The sequence below is a fragment of the Neopelma chrysocephalum genome, unplaced genomic scaffold (genome assembly GCF_003984885.1).
Source record: "Neopelma chrysocephalum unplaced genomic scaffold, ASM398488v2 Primary Assembly neopelma1_84, whole genome shotgun sequence".
NCBI classification, from domain to species: Eukaryota; Metazoa; Chordata; class Aves; order Passeriformes; family Pipridae; genus Neopelma; species Neopelma chrysocephalum.
The window spans coordinates 1,668,924-1,687,473 of NW_020897746.1; the positions used below are offsets into that span (position 1 = coordinate 1,668,924).

Here is an 18,550-nt window from a genome sequence, read left to right on the forward strand (position 1 = left end):
CTAGAAGAACCTAAGCTGGGAGCTCCTAAATGCTACCTGGGGCCAGCAAGGTTTGGGGTGAAGGCAGCAGTACTAACCAGCCACGTCACACTTGCTGTGACTGGCCATGTGACTCCCTGCTCAACTCACGGGGACAGAAATATTCCCAAACCCTGCTCCTGTGACAGCCCCGTGTGACTTTTATAGCTCATTGTCTGCTCAAGCACCAGATTTCCTTCTATCTCTGTGCTATGTGGAGGTGGGTCTTATTTCTGCAGCTGGTGCAAGAAGCCTCCTCTTCAGATCACACAGTGATAAGAAGTGACTGGGGCTCTTTACGACATTGCTTAATGAGCTGATGACATTTTTACGAATGAAGAATAATAATAATAAAGTCCCAAGATGATTAGACTTGTTGATCCTTCAGAGATGCCAAGACCCTCCCCTGACTAACAAACCCCATTCACATTCTTCTCAGCAGATGAAATCTTTGCCGCATGTTTTCTCTCCCTGCCCTCCACCAAAACTGTCCTCTCCTTCTGGCCAGCCTGAAATCAGATGTGGGAAGAACCTGCCTTTCCTTCTGGTGGGAAACTTTGACTTCTTCCATACAGGACGTGAGACTCCCAAATCAGAGGTGTCCATGGAGGATGGGAGCTGGGATGGGAGAGCAAGCCTGGATATCAGCTGATCTTTCATTAAGGTCATGAGAGGGACGTGGGATGAGGTGTGCACAAAGGCACTACTGTGTATGGCCCCACAAGAGCCATTCCTGCCTCCTTAACAGATAAGATGGCTTTGAAAGAGTGAGTTAAGTGTGCCAGGGTATACGAAGACTTTGTGAGGGGCTTTTCTAAAATCTCCCACAAGAGGCTGTTAAGGAAACCTGGTAACCAGAGGATAAGAGGCAAATTCCCATCTTAAACCCAGCCTGGGGTAGCAGAGACAAAGAGCTCGAACCCTGCAAGGCTTGGCGTGCAGGGGGGTGAGCGGCGCCCGGGGCACAGTCATAATTAAAAATAATAACACTGAGCACGTTCAAAGCACTCGGTAAACACGATTAACTAATTAGTCAACTCTTTACTAATTAACCAGTCACAGGACTGGTGTTGCTCAATATGTTTAATGATCCGGAGAGCAGTTGAATAGCTGGGGGCAGCGTCTGCCGAGGACGCGGGAACTGCGCAGGGGAGTGACGGGGAGGCTGAGATGGGCTCACACAGGGCTTGGACAGGAGGGGACAGGCATGGACACGGGATGGACGCTCTGATCCTGCTGAAGACAGGGTTGTCCTCTTCTCCTCTTCCCTGGCAAACCCCTGCCTACTTCTCGGGGTAGGGGACTCCCTGTGCACCTCCCACAGCTGCCTGTAGTTCACGTTTGTCGCTGTTTAGGCACAGCAGGATGCAGATGGAAATTTTCAGATATACCTGAAACCAGTCCAGTCTGAGATCAGGAGGAATCCCCCAAATGCCGTGCACTGCAAGCTTCAGGTTAACGCTCCCCAGCACAGCAATGATGAGTCTCCTCTCTCTTTCCTTCCAGTAAACCAAGAATTGGAGTAACAGTAGTGCAGGGTTGGGGAAAAGAAGAGAGAATTAGGACCAGGGAGTCTCTCTGGTTGCCACTGTATTGCTCATTGATCAGCTCCCCCACCCGTGCCTTAGTTTCCCCAGGACAGGTACTGTATGTCACACCAGACCCTTTCACATCAATTTGTTTTTTAATCAGGGCTGCACACACTTCCCCACAAATTGAGTGATAAACATCTTTCCAAAAAGCAGATACTCTACTGCTCACTGTCCTGAGTCATGCATGAGTCCCTGCCTCCTTCTGAGGCTGTTCTCAAACTGCTTCTGCTGGCACCAGCCTGTCTCTGCTGCTGTGACAGGTGTCACACCAAAGGAAAGCTGCTCTTTGCTGGTGGCTCCAGCACATCTCAGAGTCCTGCAGGGCACCTTCATGCCCCTGCCATGATTCTGCCAGTGAAAGCCACCTTTGGGGACTGGTTTTAAGTATTTCCTAGATGTAATTTAGGCATTTACTGTCCAGCAGGCCAGGATTCCAAGTCTCTCTGTAATCAAGCACTGGATTTTCACAGCATCACAGATGCATCTAGAACAGATCTGGATGGCTGTGGCCATGTCTTTTATTAAAGCTTCTCATCATACAGATCCTTATTCCCCAGCACCAGGAGTTTATTCCCTGCAGGAGGGATCTGCCAGAACAGAGGGAGCACCAGGCAGTCCCAGCACCACTTTTCCTGGTATAGCTGGGAAGTGCTGTGCTTTCCTTGGGACCTGCAGACCTGCAGCACCTGCACACACCACGCAGTCCTGATGGGCTCACATGGCCAGGCAGCACCTCAGCCACTGCCACGGCCTCTCACAGGACACCTGCAAGAGAAACCAAGCTGCGGACAAGGTCTGACCTTGGGGCTCTTCACTTGGAGCTCTGGTGGCTGGATGGGCTTTTTCCATCAGACATCCCCAGAGAACTGAGGAAGGGCACCCAGTGCTTTGCAGGGAAGACAGAGGACTAGGGCAGGACCTGCCAGCTCTGCACAACGTGATGATTACTGGGTGCTCTGCTCATGGTGATGGAGCATCCCACCTTGCTGGAGTCATCACAGAGTGCCTGAAAAGATCATCTTCTCCGTTTTCTCCCAACTGGCTCCTGCACCTTGAGAATGAAGACCCACTGGGCAAGCGGCTCCTGGCTGAGTTACCGGCTTGCTGTGGTGGTAGTGAAAGTTTCCAACTGCAAACACTTGATTCTGCAGTTACCAAGAGAGAAAGAAAGAAAATTCTCCCATGCAGAACAGCGTTTCGAGGTCAATAGAGAAAACCCTGTGGCCTGAATACCCAATCTGGGGAGCCTGGGGAGCCTGGCAGGGAGGCTCGGGGTCTGGGTGTCTGCGTTGTCACACTTGTAGCCAGGTTACCATGGCTCATCCACAGTGCATCCACACCCGGGGGGCTGCTGCCTGCCTGCAGTCAATGGGCTCTGCTCTTCCAGCATTGAGAAGGACAGTTGATTTGCAGGAGAAAAGCTCGTCCTTAGTGGTCCTGTCATGTCATCACCCCAGGGGTTCACAAAGGAGTGTGGGTGCAGCCCAGAAAGGGGATGCCTGTGCTGCCCTGCAGCCCCTGGCATGGCTCAGGGACTGGCTGCCCACGGGCACGGTGCCCACACCCCTCCCCAAGGAAGGGGTGCTGCACCGAGGGGCCACTGGGCACCCACCTCACCCTGCTCAGCCGGGCCCAGACACAGCTTGGTCCCCTGGGCATCCCACAGAGGGGACCTGAGCACAGTGGGAGGTGGTGAGCACACAGAAATGGCCATGTTGCCCTAAATTCATGGGGTCTGTTAGTCTCACCCCGTGCACAGGAGTATTTGGGTGCCCAGGGTGCTGGGACATCGGTGCCTTCAGAGTCATGGATCAAGAGCCACCTAAGCAAACAAGGACACAAGAACCCTGTGTTTTTTGTTTTTCTTTTCCTAAATGCTTGAGCTCACACCCAGAGCAGGGTTTCCAGTGGGGTGAAAAGGCCATGGATGCTGTTCAGTGCCCAAAAGACACCCTGGCTGCCCCAGCTGCCCATCCCATGGATGGGGATCCTTGCTCAGCTCTCTTTCAGGGCTGCCCCCCATCAAGCCCTGCTACTGTGGGAGGAGAGTTGGGTGCTTTGGCCATGTCTGCCCACCCCCCTCCCCTCCTCCTGGGGGATAAGAACTGAAATAAAAGGTCCATTTCTTTAGAAAGCCAGGCCTGACTATGGGAAGGGTCCCTGTATCCATGCAGCTCTCCCGGCCTCCCACTCCCCTGTTTAGTAATCTCACTTCTGGGCCTGAATTCATTCAGACGCTGTGAAGGATTAGCTGACCTTTCTTTCAGAGCTTGGTAAGCTGGGGATGTTAAAGCTTCCCAAAAATTAAACTCTCAGGAGGCTGTCTCAGAGGCTGGGAGCCTGGAGAGTTGCTCAGAGGCTGTGGCTGCTTCCCCAGCATCTGCCCTGGGACAGGGACAGACCCTGGACAGTCCCTTCATGCCCCCCAAAAAGTGCTCAAATCCACACACAGCCTTAGCACCCAACTGCACGGTGGTGGTGTGGGGTGAAACCAGCTGGTTTTTTCTCCTCTTAGACAATTTGGTCATTTTTTCTGTTTGTCATATGTGGGTTTCAGCTCCCGCTTTCCCAGTTTCTCTTTGCTGCCATGAGAGGAAGGAATAAGAGAAAATGTGAGCCCGTGAACTTGGGAGCTGAGGTTTGGGGAAGTGGGGAAAGCTGTCTGATGGTGCTGTCACAGCTAAGGGGGCACCAGCTTGTGAGGACAAGCTGCTCTCACCATTACAAACCAGTGTTCACTCTGAAACCTAATGACAATTTGTGGCTTGAGTAGCATTTTGCTGCCTGGGATCTCAAACTGGGTCTGAGCACAGGGAGCTTATTTTAAGCTCCCAAGTGCAGATGGGATGAAGTGACATTGAAAATGCTTCCTGCAGAGTGGGGAATGTCCACACAACAGAGCTGCACTCCCCTGACCAACTGGGTCTGATTTTCAGAGCTGCTCTTTGCCGGATGCATGGGAGATGCAGAAAAATTTCCCTCTTTTTCCACATTTTTCTGTGAATTTTCCCCTGACGGAGAAATCTCAGAGCAAGGGGACTATACCTGGATATGAGCAGAAAGGACACTGTTAACAAAGACCCAGGCACCAGCAAGGGAGGTGATATCACTGCTTCTCCCATTTAAGGACTTAAGGAAAGTAGCTGGAGCTGGGGGGAAGCTGGAGGCTGCATTGCCTGTGCCCCACTCCTCTGAAAAATGCTGGGGGCTGTCTTTGGGGGAACCCCCTCTGCAAAGGACAGGCTGCAAGGATGGCCCCACACCCCAGCAGGCAGGGCAACCAAAGTCCTGGAGGCAGCACTTTGCCTCTTTGGTTTCAGACTCCCCTGTTTGGGGTTGTGTTGTTGCATCTGGCAGAACAGGAGCAAATTCATCAGCACGAGCAAAGCCCACATGCGGCCAAGTCCGACCGTGTGTCCAAACCCAGAGCAAACTGCACAGAGGGAGAGCAGGGCTTCATCCAAAGCCCAAGGAAAACAGTGGTGAGACTAGAAATGAATTCTTCTCTTCCCACTTGCTTTCTCTCTCCATCCCGTTGGAACCAAAGCCGTTTCCACGCGGAAAGAATCCGCAGCAGCAGCGTCTGAGCGGCGCAGAAGCCCGACTCCAGCAAACCCACTGCTCTCCTTCCCATCTAGTTAAACTCAGCTTTTGTACAGAAGCTGCGAGGGGGGCGAGGGGATGCCTTTGTTATGCTCTTAAATTGCTTGTTTAAATGGGCAGCCAGCTTCTAACTGGGCTAATTTTATAGGCACCATAACACGACGAGAGGAGTTTCTTTTACGACCCCGCACTCCCCCTGTCTCAGGCACGGGGGGCTCGCACGGAACCACCAGTTCTCTGGCAGAAGAAGGCACCAGTAATCCTGAAAAATAAAACTGTCTTATGAGATATAAATTAGATTATTGCTCTGGGGAGATGAGCTGCTCTGCTCACCCACGGGGCCGCCGCCGTCGGAGAGCATCTGTTGCAATTACAGGTTCCTCCAGCCTGCTCGGCAGAAATGACCTCTCAAATATTTCGGCAGCAGCTGGAGCTCGCACAAGCACTCCATGTTCTTTTTACAGCTGAACAGCAAGTGCTTGATCTGTGCTAAATTGCTGGTTGGTGGTCTCATCTTCTCCAAGGACCCTGGAGGGGGTGTCCAGAGTCCTCTTGAGAAGGTAACGGGGTCCAGATTGTCACCTTGCAGCGGGTGCTGGAGGCTGAGCTTGTCTCTCTTCACGGGCTTGTACAGTACAAAGTGCACCCTTGGCACTAGATCAGCAATATTAATTGCCCATGAGAGGAAGCATATAATCAGCCTTCAATGCTGTATAATTACACAGAAATTACCAGAAGAAATTAATTCCAAAAGGTGAACATATGGGCCGCAACATTGAAGCCAAAGCTGGGTTTTGCCTCTGGTTACTGCCACTCATAACTGAGGGCAGAATCTAGGCCAAAAGTGTGTTTTCTAGTTCGTGATTTATTGTACCAAAATGGAACTGGTAATGAAAACCGCGTTCCACTTAATACACAGCCGACTTCCAACAAAAATGCCAGCAGGAACTCTTTCTTCTCCTTCTTGCCTTACAGCTGCCCGTCAGCAGAGGATCTACAAGCTCAGCCCTCCTGCCATGGCCACAGGGAGAGGCAGCACCACGCCACCAAACCCAAAAGCTGTCTGGCACGAGGCTCAGTGCCAGACACTCAGCCATGGCCCAGCCAGCCACGGATTCTCCTCCACCTCTCCCTCATCTCCTTCATCCTGTCACATCCTCCCCACCTGAGCAGGGCCGAGCCTCAATTGTACATTATTTCAGCAAGCAGACAAAAAGCCACCTCTGACAATATATTTCAGCACACTGAAATATATTGAAATATATATTTCCAAATATTGAAATATTTTGAAATATATATTTCCAAAATACCCCCACGGGCTGACTCTATCATGCTGAACCTGCCCCACTCTGCTGCAGCATTGACCCATCCCACCCAAACCGTGTGGGTGCTGAGCACCCTCTGCAGCACCCAAAGCTGATGGAGCCGTATGGGGCAAGAGCTTTCCTCCTTCCTGGCCCAACCTGCTGCTTCTTAGCTTTAAAAAACATCATTTTTTTCCTGCATGCACAAAACAGCAGGACACCTCTGCTCTCCTCAACGACGGCAGCAGGTGGAGAAAGCTCCAAGGAAGCCCAACAGTGGCAAAAGGAACCCCATGACCCCTCCAACCCCTTCCTTGCAAACACGGGGCGACCTGTGGGAAACGGTCGGGAGATGGCCGAGTGCCACGGCTGAGCCCCTTCGCTGCGAACGGGAATTCATTTGCATGCCAAAGTGGTAGTCGGGCGCTTCACAACAACACGGTGCAAGCATTTAAATGTATTTGAATCTTCAGTATCGCCCGGCCACCGCCCAGCAGCGCCTTCCCCTTGGAGAAAATCCCTCCAGGAGGGTGGGGGGGAGGGTTGGAAGAGGGTTCCAAGTAAAAGATGCCCAAAGGAAACCTCAGGTCCCAAGGGCAGCAAAATGACGGAGAGCTGAAACGCACCGAATTCAGGCACAAGGCGTATCTGCGGCGGGGTTTTCCCAGCCAAAAACATGCGTGCCAGCGACAACAGGAAACTCGCGGGCTGTGTGACAAGTGTTGTGGCCTCTCCTTAGCTCTCTTACTGCTCAATGGGTCCCGGGTGACTCCGCAATCAAGGTCCCATTCAAGCCAGGAAGAGCCGAATCCCGGGGATATGTGTCAGGCCAGCACTTTCCACTTTTCTTTCAGCCCATGGACACCTATAAATTTTCCAGGGACAGTGGTACAGTACATGCCTCCGCTGTAGCCACTTCCAGACTCCTTAAAAGTAGCCCAGGACCCTGAGAAATCCATTATATTAAGCAATTAACAGTGGTGTGTGTGAGTTCACGGACCTTCTCTCTGCCAAAGAACAGAGTACAAAGTACATCACCCCCAGTCAAGGCAAGTGAGTCAAATTGTTGGCAATAAATATATTTATTCCAAATGTCGACCCACTTTACACTCCTTTATTTAACACAGCTGATCTAAGGGGGAGCTGGAATAAAGGGAAAATAAAGTCTGTGAGGCTTCATGCCTCCCTGGTTCTCTTGGCAGAGCTGGCTGAGTTCTGGTTGCTATTATTAGTGTTACGATTGTTGTTGTTATTATTATTGTTATGATTATATGCATTTCATTCTCTTTTGGGTAATGCATAATTTATGACTCTGTCTCGATCCCCTTTCAATGGATTCACTATCCAGGGAGACTTGCTGAATAATTTGGATCATTCGTTTTCAAGTGCATGGGCTGCCGACAAATTGTTCGCTTTTCATTCCTAGGGACATTCATTGGTCACCCAAACCAGGGGATTTCTTTGGTCGCCCCAGGCACGTGATGTGCCGTCTGGGGTTTTGTTGGGATTTTTTTTTTTTTGATTGGGTGAAACTTTGTGAAGTGGAGACTAACAAATAGCTCATTTGGGGGGGGGGGCTGGATTTCTGGAGAAGTCAGTTTGCCAAATTTTTGTGAACATTTGGGGGTTTCTCGGAGGCTTGTGAAAAGTAAATGCTGCAAAGCACATTAAATGTTATTTAAATGTTTTAAAGGCAACGTTATTCTTGCTGTTTGCTATTCAAAATTATCATGCAGCTGATAATTAAGTTTTGCTTACTCAGCTCTACCTGGAAAAATATTGAGGTATTAGACCTGCTTTGCCTAAAATCCTGAGGGAAAGGGAATTTTCAAGAGGCTTGCATTTGGGGATCTTTTTGCCTTAAAATCAAATAAGTGCCTGTATCGACTTGGCTGGGTCCACCAGTGGGATCCTGAAAAGCCCTGATCCTGCAGGAACCATCCATCCCACGAGAGCAGCATCCCCCCAGCCCTGGGCAGGCTCTGAGCTCAGTGAGGATGAGCACTGCTCTTCACTGTGCTGACCATGACATGGAGACAGCTGACACATCACCTCTGGTACCCGTTTGTCTGGGAGGGCCCCACTTGGGCAAATCTCGGCAGATTTGCTGCCAGCCCCATGAAAATCATTAGGACATGCCAGCTCAGCTGATACCAAAGCTGTGTTGGTCCACAGACCACTCTGACCGTCTCTCTCCTAGGCTAGATGTTGCACTGTGCCCAAAAATGCCACTGGATAAATCCAGGTACACCTGGGAATTAACAGGGCTGTGCATCCCCGCTCCGGCTCAGACCTTTCCGGCACAGCACAGTGGGATTGCGACCCATAGTCCCAGAGCTTCCAACTCTCTGCATCACAAAAGCAGCAGAGGACAAACCCCGGTCCTCAGGGCCCGGCGCAGGAGCAGCTCATCCCCTCCCTGCCCCGCGCTGCCTGCTCAGCCCCGATTTAGGAGCAGTCCAGCCCCGATTTAGGAGCAGCTCATCCCGTCCCTGCCCCGCACCGCCCGCTGCCCGCACTGCCTGCTCAGCCCCGATTTACGAGCAGCATGTGAAGGACAGACACTGGGCCACTGGGCTGAACAATGCGGGAATATTAGCCGAGTTACAAAAACAAACAAACCAAACCCTGCCGGGAGCCCGTTTCATTTATCTTCTTTTGTCCAGTTTTGCTTCAGCGTGAAAGTCGCCCTTTCAAGTCCCGCAGTTGTGTTCCAGCCCCGGCGGGTAGCTGATCCAAAGCGTTACACTCAGAGCTTCCCAATGGCGTGTTTGCACAGTTCAATTCATTTCTAAATATTCAGCGGAGTTTCCCTCCCTCCAACCCTCCCAGGACTTTTTGCCCGAGAGCCGAGGGTGTAAAGTACAGGGCCGGGGATATTGGTGCACAGAGCCTTTGTGTGCAAACACAAGCTGCTGTTTGTATTTGCCTTCACACTGTCAGAGCTCAATTGTGCGCGGTGCAATGCCGGTTACCAGTCTGCTTTCAATATCCGCTCGGCCATCCCTGCTGCCAGAGGGACGCTCCCCCTCCCCGGCAGCTTTGAAGAAAAGGGATTTAATTTCATGAGACTTTCGGTAATCACGTTACAATCTCCCAACATTAACCAGAACTGACTCCCTGTTGCAAAAGGGCGGGCCGACGACCCGGTAAACAGCCTGGCCCGGGACAGGCTGCACTGACAGAGGAAGGCAAAATGCCTGGCTGGTTCTGTGCCGCTTATCAGATGAGGCTGGAAAACAACAGCCTCTTGCCAGCACCGGGAGGGAGCAGCCAGCTTTGCCCAATCTGAGGATGCTCCACAGGCTGCTCTGCTCATCCCATGCACCACGATGGCTGATTTTAAAACCAGACCTTTTTCTTCTGTCCATACCTCTACCCATCATTTGCCTTCCTTCTTCCCTGTTCCGTTTACAGTGTCCTGATACCTCTGACACATTCCCCAGGACTTGCTTTGCTTCTGAAACAGTCTCTTTCTGATTATGCATCGCTACCTGCTGCAGTGGCCAGTGGTCCAGGAAGAGCCAGGGCCACTGCACACAGGGAGTGGGGTCTGGGGAAGGTCTTGAATAAAGAAGAGGCTGAGAACAGGGAGATTTAGGTCTCCCTGCACTGTCTCTTCCTCCCCTCTCCTCACCTCCCTGCACACATAGCTCAGCTCTTCCCAGAGCATCTCTTGACCAAGCAGAGATGACGCTCCAGATCCTGAAGGAAAGTACTTTTGGGGCTGTGAGAGCAAAGCAAGGTGCTGCACAGGCTACCAGGCACTGGGCAGTCCCCAGTGGGTATAAAACAATCCCTTTTTGCAATCAGATGTGCTGTACTTTCTCTCTTCATCCACTGTGGTCTGACTGCCCGAGACTGGAGCCTAAATACCCACACAGTTGACATTAAGGGACATTAATTCTCCCCAAAAAGCTGCCATGAAAATAGTTGCACTTGGTCAAAATAAAGCACAAATCACAGTGATCCACACGGCGCCACAAAGCGCAGCCTGGCAGGGATCGGGGTGATGGATGGCTCTGAAATACCACAGGGAAGATGACGTGGACTCCTCATCCATCTTTCCATCCAAAGCTCTGAACTTGGAGCACACAGGCATGTGCAAAGATGGTGATCAGGGATGGAACAGCTGGGCTTCGCCTCGCACAAGCTGGGAGCTCGCAGACCCAGCACGGATATGGCACACAGCCCGGAGAGCGAGCGCGAGGCAGGGACTGCTGAGCCAGCAGCATTCCTGCTGCACTCCTCCTCTAATTCCCACCTGGGATAGGGGGGAGAGAAATCTCACCCCCCTCCCTAGTACCTTGAGAAATTGGGGAGCGCTCTTCCCACTCCATTGTGAACCGTTGGTGAAGTTGTGTCTACTTCTCCTCTGGCAGAAACTGTTTCCCACCCCAGATGGTCCAAAAGAATAAATCTGCTGTAAAACAAACTTGCAGAGCCCGGCTGCTCACAGCCTGCTTCTGCCCCTTATGTCATTTTTGCCCTTCCCTAGGTGAATCTGGGCATCCTGGGTGTAGGCTCTGGGCTCCCCATTCTCCTCTCCCCAAACAGTAGAGATGCAGCAGCTTTGACCCTCAAGCAGGGAGCCCCAAGGTTGCTCACCCCACCTGCACCAGCATTCCCAACCTGCCCACACAATCTCTTTCTTGCGGCTCATTTTTGGCAGAATATGGCAAAGGTCTCCTGGGCTCATCCTTAAGCGTTACCAGCTCCTCCATTCCCAGGGACACAACACAGGAACAGGGCTGAGGGCTGTGGCTCCCCATACAGCACCCTAGGGCACCCTGTTCCTGCACCAGGCTCAGCACAAGAGGAGATCCCTTTCCATGTGAAACCACAAGCTGGGTGACAACAGCTGTTGGGCAAAGCCAGAGGTCCCTTCCAGCACATATCCCGTGAAATAATTTAGAAAAACCCTGTGATTCCAGGAGAGAGTGAAATAGAAGTTTGTTCCTTCCCCAACTTCCAACCCTCTATCCAGACAGGGGGTGCAGATATGATTTTCACCCCTCCCATCACTCGCAAGACACTTCGAAAAGCTTTGAAAGGAAAACTCCTGTCTGCATCCTCTGTGCTCTCACAGCTGCGTGTGGGACATGAATCTTTCCCTGCCTACAGCTTTCTTAGCCAGCTCCAGTGATGGAGCAGGCACTTTGCACAGGGGGTGCATGCTGTGGGCAGCAGTTCTGTGCCCAGTTTGTGCTGTCGATGCATCAGTGCCCCCAGTGCCAGCTGAGACCTTGTGGTGCCCGGCACCATCCACGCTGAGCCCTGGAATGAAACAGTCTCTCTGACCATATCACTCCATCAGTTTTTAAACTCCAGCTTTCACTAAAACCAGTGCTGTTCAAAATAAACCCATAAATCAAGCTCCCAGCTGAGCTGTGCACCTCCTCCATTCCTGCTGCTGACATGGGTGCCCGTGGTTTCCCCGGGTAGAAATCTGTTTCTTTAGTATCTACCAAAAAAAGGCAGGATTTCTTCCTTCCCATCAATTAATTCCCTGCCTTTCTGAGCCTAAAGCAAACTCCCAGGCAGTGTGTGGCTGAGCCCCTCCATACCACTGCTCTCTGCTGCTCTTTGCTCCCTCCAACAGCCTCCACGGCCACACTGACTCAGGCAGGAAAAGCCTCCCTCTCTCCTTATCAGTCCCCAGGGCATCCTAATCCCCTTATAAATGAAAGCTATTAAACAGATATCTTTTTAAAAGCCTGCCCGTCACTTCAGCCAGAGCAGCCCCATCCCGGCTATCAGGACTCGTCGGAGTGTGGTTAATGCGGGTGAGCCACTGCCCCGGACAGAGCTGGGGTTGCACCGGGTGACGATCTGGCCTGTTCCTGTAGGAGCTGTGCTTTGATCCCCCGGAACGCCGGGCTGCAGAGCCAGGCTGAGCCCCTCGCCGTGCCAGGCCTGGGCTCTGCCACGCTGCCGTGCGGGAAGCAGCGGGGATCTGGCAGGGATGCTCGGGAGGGGAGCTCGGGTTACTGCAAAGAAAACGCTCCCCGCTGATCGCAGCGGCAGAGGCCAAACGGCGGCCACTGCTCCAGAGACACCCTGGGGACGGAGCAGATGTGACTGCTGGGCTCTGGCTGCTGGGCTCTGCCACTGCTGAACCCTCTCCCCGGGTCTGAGCTGCCTGCACGGGCTGATCCCGGCAGCAAATCCTCTCCCTCCTCTCTTGCTGCCTGAAAACCGAGGGGGATCTGTTTGGTGCAATCGTGAACATACTGCAAATAAATGGTCTGGGTGAGGTTGAGTCTGGGGGTTGTGAAGCCCCCCCATGTGTTGGAGGCTCAACCCTGCCACAGGTTGGTGTGTCCTGTGCCCCAGGCAGCTGTGCCAGTGCTATCCAGGAATGGCTGGATGTTGTAATTGGTGGATTCTGGGGCTTGTTTGGGTTTATTTCTGCTGTTTGACAACAACAAGGGGTGAAATGATGTACAACCTCTACCATGCTAGGCTGGTTCCAAGTCATCCTGACCCAAGATCTCCTTTGCCCTGGATATCCCACAAGACAAAACTGGTCAGGGATAAAACTCAACACAGCACCCTAAAACCCTCCAGAAAGCCCTCAGTAAAACTCTGCTTACACAGCCAAACCTCAGGACACCATAACCCATAATAAGCACAAGAGCCTCCAAAGCCACTGTACCAAAAAGCAGGGCATCACAAAAAAGAAGATAGGAGCCAAAAAGGTAGCAGCCCTCCATGGTCAGAAAGTCCATTCCCCATTCCTGAGGATGAAGGGGAGATACATTAAGAACACAAAGACACACTCGTGTGCCCCAGCTGCTCCCATTTCACAGACCAGGTAGGAAAACCAGAACCAGGGGAGTGCTTTTCCAGGCAGGATCCCCGCAGGCAGCGGAGATTAAAGAGCCCTTATGGGCTTCTTGCTCCATCCTCAGAGAGGCAGCACATCCCCCCAGGCAGCCATGGGGAGTTTGCCCAAGCCAGGACAGCGTAGGCTGAATAAGGATGACATGCTTTGGCCCAGAAAGAGGAGGGCAGAGATTAGCCGTGGACAAGCTCAAGGGAAGGCAAGTGTCCAACCCAGAGTGCCAAGCCTGGTTTTGTTTTAGCCTTAACTGCGCTTTTTTGTTTGTTTGTTTGTTGGTGTAAAAACCTTTCTGTTGGAAATCAGTTTAACTTTAAGCTTCCTGAGAATAAAAGCCTGTGAGAAAGCTCTGCCCATGCAAGGCTCCCTTGGGAGGCTACAATGGGAGTCTCAGCAGCTTATGGGCCCATATTTCTATGGCTACAGCACCCATCTGCTCAGCAATACAGTGTTACCCACTGCTCGTGCAATTCCCCATGCAGCACAACCCGCTGGGAGCTGCACCAGGCTGGGCTGAAAAGGCCCTGTGGCTCCAAGGATGGCACATGGTGCCACAAGAGGTGCAACCCTCACAGGGTCTGGCCCAGTTGCTGGTTGGTGCCATGTTATTGGTGAAGCTGTCCCAGTGCACAGTTTCCCTAGGTATGAGAACATTTCATGCCTTTCTTAACTCAAGTCCAAAGGATTTCACAGAACCCCCTTTTACTCCCTATAAATGGGGAAACTGAGGCACAGGACAAGCCTGGGTATCAGAAATGCTGAGTATCCCTTATACCATCAGAAGGTAACAGTATCACCACACAGCAGCTCCAAAGTCCCCCTGTGAGCCTTGCCTGGCTGGATCGAGGTACAGACATCGTCGTGCTGTGCTGTCAGCATCTGTCTCAGATGGGCAAAGGGTATTACACCATGGGGATCCTGAATAGGCACCCTGGGGTTCCTGCTCTGCCACCCTGGGGATCCTATATGGGCACCCTGGGCATCCTGCAGGGACACCATGGAAAATGTGCTCAGAGCCTCTTTGCTCAGATTGGGAACGTCACCGCTTTTCAAGGCAAGGTTTGCATCTTTCCACATTCCTCTGGAAGAGACGTGGCCATAAGCAGGACGACACTCAGACCCCTCAAAATCTTCTCACAGAAGGATTTACAAAGCCACTTAAATCCACTGTCTGACTCCCATCCCACCACGGTGCCCAGAACTGAAGGGGAAGCGGGTGCAGTGGATGTGCCTCTGTGTGACCAGGTCACTGTCAGCTCTTCCAGTCCTACCCACACTACACTTCCCACTGCTGCAGCCAGAGCCTCTTTCCCTCTGTTCCCCTCCAGGACAGACCATTTCTAAAGCCCTGATCACCCCAGGAGAGGAGAAGACAGAAAGGACATCTCCAACCAGCCCAGTTCTTCCTGGTCAGATGGGTTTTGTCCACTGTGAACTATTGTCACCCATCGGAGGTGCAGGACTTGCCCTGACTCCCCGCTCTGCCGTGTGCTCCCTGGGTGCCTGGACCCTGCAGACAGGCACTGGGGCTGCTTGCACAGCCAAACAATGCCTGCAGCCACCAGTCACCACCAGCTTGACTCCTCATCCCATTTGAAGGCCAAAGGGAATGGGAAAGAATCATCCAATGGGATTACCCACTCTGCCAACCCTGGGGAAAATGGTTGAAAAGACAGGATGAGAACCGTGAAGGCTTTTCAGGTAGAGTTGATTAATGCAGGGGAAAGAAAAGGGATCAACTAAACATAATAAGAGACACCAGGAACTCCCTGGAATGAAATCCTGCAGTCCTTACATCCCTCTGTGGGAGCAGAGCGAGAGGAGCTCGCTGCTGTGGGAGGATGTGATTTCCCTGGCTGTGATTAGGGTGGAGGGAGCCTGTTAGCTATTTTAGTAAGCACTGCCCTGCAAATACATCCCTGGACCACCTCGGAGGTGATAAAGCCCCAGGTTTGTCTGGAAGGAAGTTTTTCACTGGGAGTGTTTGGCAGGCTGTTCTCTCATAGTTCCTGGTCAACTCCTTGTCCGACACTAAGTTTCCTTTTAGCTGAATGAGAAACTTGCTCGGAAATTGCTCTGACATGAGACACATCCCAGCCTGGGAACCCTACGGCAGCGCACACCACGGAGCAGAGCCTGTCTAACACCAGGCTCCCTGTGCTGCCTGTGCCAAATCCCCTATCTGAAAACACAATATGTTTCCCTTCTCTCACTGTGCTCACACTTGGTTTTGTTAAACACTCTCTAGGCATCACAGAGGGCCAAAAATCCGAGAGGCAGACACTGCTGACGTCAGACACACGTGCAGGTGGCGGGTGCATCTCCGGGCCCCACGGGGGAATGGGCTGGGAAGAACCAGAGCCAGCACTGGGAACAGAGTCTGGAGGCCGTTCTCCAAGTGCCTGTCAGCGGGCTGCAGCCCTGGGTTCGTCCAGCAGTGCTTTATATGGCCAAATGCAAAGGTATTTTATGGAAACTAAAGGGAAGGTGCTTGTCGGGGTTAATTTCCAGCACTTGAAATGGCACCGCTGTTCCTGAGAAATTGTGGAATGGTGTCATTTTAGTGATGTCATTAAATCTGGTCCAAGCCCCTGCCTGCATTTTCATGTGTCCACACCAGCTCACCAGCAGTTGAGCTCCGACAACTTTTTAGTTCAAGCCTTTTCCAGCTGCAGTCTCGCCTCCCAGGGGAGCTGGAAGCTTCATCAGGACAAACCGGGTTGGAGACAGGAGGCTTGGGCTGGACCAACGCTGAGCAAACAGAGCCAGCCCAACGGCACTGGAGAGGGGGAGGATGGAGAACAGACCTCCAAGCTTGTCTCCAAGCTGTGTCCTCCCTGGAGCGCGCTCGCTCCCAGGCACTCCGCCAAAGCTGGACTGCAAAGCCAAGCTCTACGTGGATGAATTATTTGCCAGGTAAAGCTGATGGGAACCTGAATCTGTGAAAAGCTCTGCTGGCCGGGTTCCTTCTGCAGGAGCAGATCCTGGAGAACATCTCCTCGGGACAAGACCTGTCCCGTCCATGGGCAGTGCTGGGATCTCGCAGGCAGCAAGAAGCGATAAAGAAAAATTAGATCTGGCTGGCAAAAAATGTTCCCGTGGGAAATTTTGACTTTCTGTCAGAAACTGCAGTGCATTTCTTTTTCAGCACCAAATAAGCATGAATAGGAACAAAGATTCAGTTTTGGCAGGGGGAATGGACTTACCAAAGAAAACACCCAAATTTTTAAGCAAAGCAGACACATTCTATAATTTTTCTCCCTGGATGAAAATAAAAATAAAAATAAAAACCCCAACGATTTTCCAGAAAGGAAAAAAATAAATTTGATGAAAAAATTGTAACTAGTTTTCACACCACTACCTGAGGCAAAATTAGCTAATTTGGCTAATTGACCTACTCTTTCAGCACGGCTGTTCAGCAGGGTTTGGCCGCCTCTGCCTTCCCTCTCAAGCGGTGGGAGATGCCTCCAGCGTGCAACCGGCAGCATCACCACCAACTCCCCGCTCATCCCCTGCCCCTGCCCGGTGCAGGCGAGTCCACAGCCCCCGCTGACCGCAGGGCCTGACTTTCTCTGGGATTTAGGAGAGAAACCAGGGTGGGCTGATGGTCATGAACAAGTGGGTGGGAGCTGAATAGGGTTATTGTGATCTTTATCTGGGGGGATTATTCCAGGCAGTGTGGGCTTGGCAGGGCAACACGGTTGTTTGGCCGTGGCTGGTTTTGGAGAGCGATAGGTACGGCCCCAGGGAACGGCGCACCGGGATAGGGCTGTGGAAAATTATTTTACGGTACCTTCATCCTTGCAAAACATTCACTTCCCAGCAAAGTCGGTGAAAAAGGAAAAAACAGAGCGATTTTCGTTTGCAGAAGTCTGACGCGGCTGAGACTGCTCATGGTCTGAAATGCAAAGCCTGGCATAAAAGTGACACATTTTACTGGAAACTGGGAACTTGTTTCCCTTTTATTGGAAATAAATTGGAAGGGAGAAGGATGGTAAGAGCACGGGGCCAGCACAATAACTGAAGCATTTTTCAGGAGCATTTGGGGACCCCGTAGAGTAGACCGAGGGTCCGATAGCACCCCGAGATCGCACCAAAATTTATGGCATTGCTGACAGCGGTAACTGCAGGCAGGGAACTCGTCCCAGCCCGTGAGCGGGGGTTGAGGCTGGGGGAGCTGGACACCTCCTGTCCTCGGCCCAGAGAATAATATAAGAAATAACCGAGAAGCGGATCCCCGTCCCCGAGCGCTGCCGGGCAGGGGGATTCACGGGACGGAAGAAAAGCAAACGCGGAGATAACCCCGGCATCGCTCGGGACACGGCATCTCCCCGCCGCTTTCCCCCGTCCCGGCGGGAGCCGCAGCCCGGAGGAGCCGGGGCTCCGGAGCGGGGCCGAGCATCGCTGCCGAGACCCCCGCGCCTCCCCCGGCGCCTCCATCGCGTGTGCCCCGGTGCCACCGGGCCGCAGGAGCGGGACCCCCTCCGCGCCGGACACCCCGGGCTCGGCCGTGCCTCGGTGTTGAAGGCGCCGGCGAAGAAACTGCGCTCTCTGCGAGGGACACATCTGATTGTGATTTGGGGGGGAAAAAAATAAAAAAGAAAGAAAAAAAAAGGAAAAGAAGGGAAAGAAAACAAAACCAAAAAAATAAGGCGCCCAACCCCGGCCGCTCGGCGAGGGTTTTTTTCCTATCGTCGGAGCTGCAAATATTTTGGAAGACGGGGCCGTGTTTTCCGTGTAAACAAGGCGGCGGCGGGGGCCGGAGCCGCGCTCCGCGGGGCCGAGGGGTCCCGGCGCGGATAGCCGAGCTCAGCCCGAGGAATCCCAGACCCCGGGGCTGGGTCCCCACCGGCACACGGCTGAGCCAGGGGCTGGCACTGGCCCCCCAAACCGCGGCGAGGAGGGGACCGGCAACGCACGGGGTTCCCGCTGGGAAGCGGGGATGGAAAATCGCGGGGAATCGTTAGCGGGATATGTGAAGACTCTCGAGGAAGAGCAACTCAAACCTTTCACCCTTATCCCCCCTGGCAGAAGCGAAGGGACACCCCGTCTCCGCTCGGGGACAGACAGGAACGGCGCGAGTTTCTCGCCCGGGATGGAACGAACCGGCTGTTGCCGGGTTCTCATTTGGCCTCGGGGCTCATTCAAGTCCCCGTCACCGCCTCCCGGGGCCGCCCGCACCCCTCGGG

The 18,550-nt window shown here is 52.8% G+C and overlaps 1 protein-coding gene across 1 annotated transcript in view; it reads right to left on the minus strand.

Annotated features, from left to right (window-relative positions):
* Window positions 1–18,550, minus strand: part of NTN1 (netrin 1) — a 96,480-nt gene that overhangs the window by 75,910 nt on the left and 2,020 nt on the right. The window lies entirely within an intron of this gene.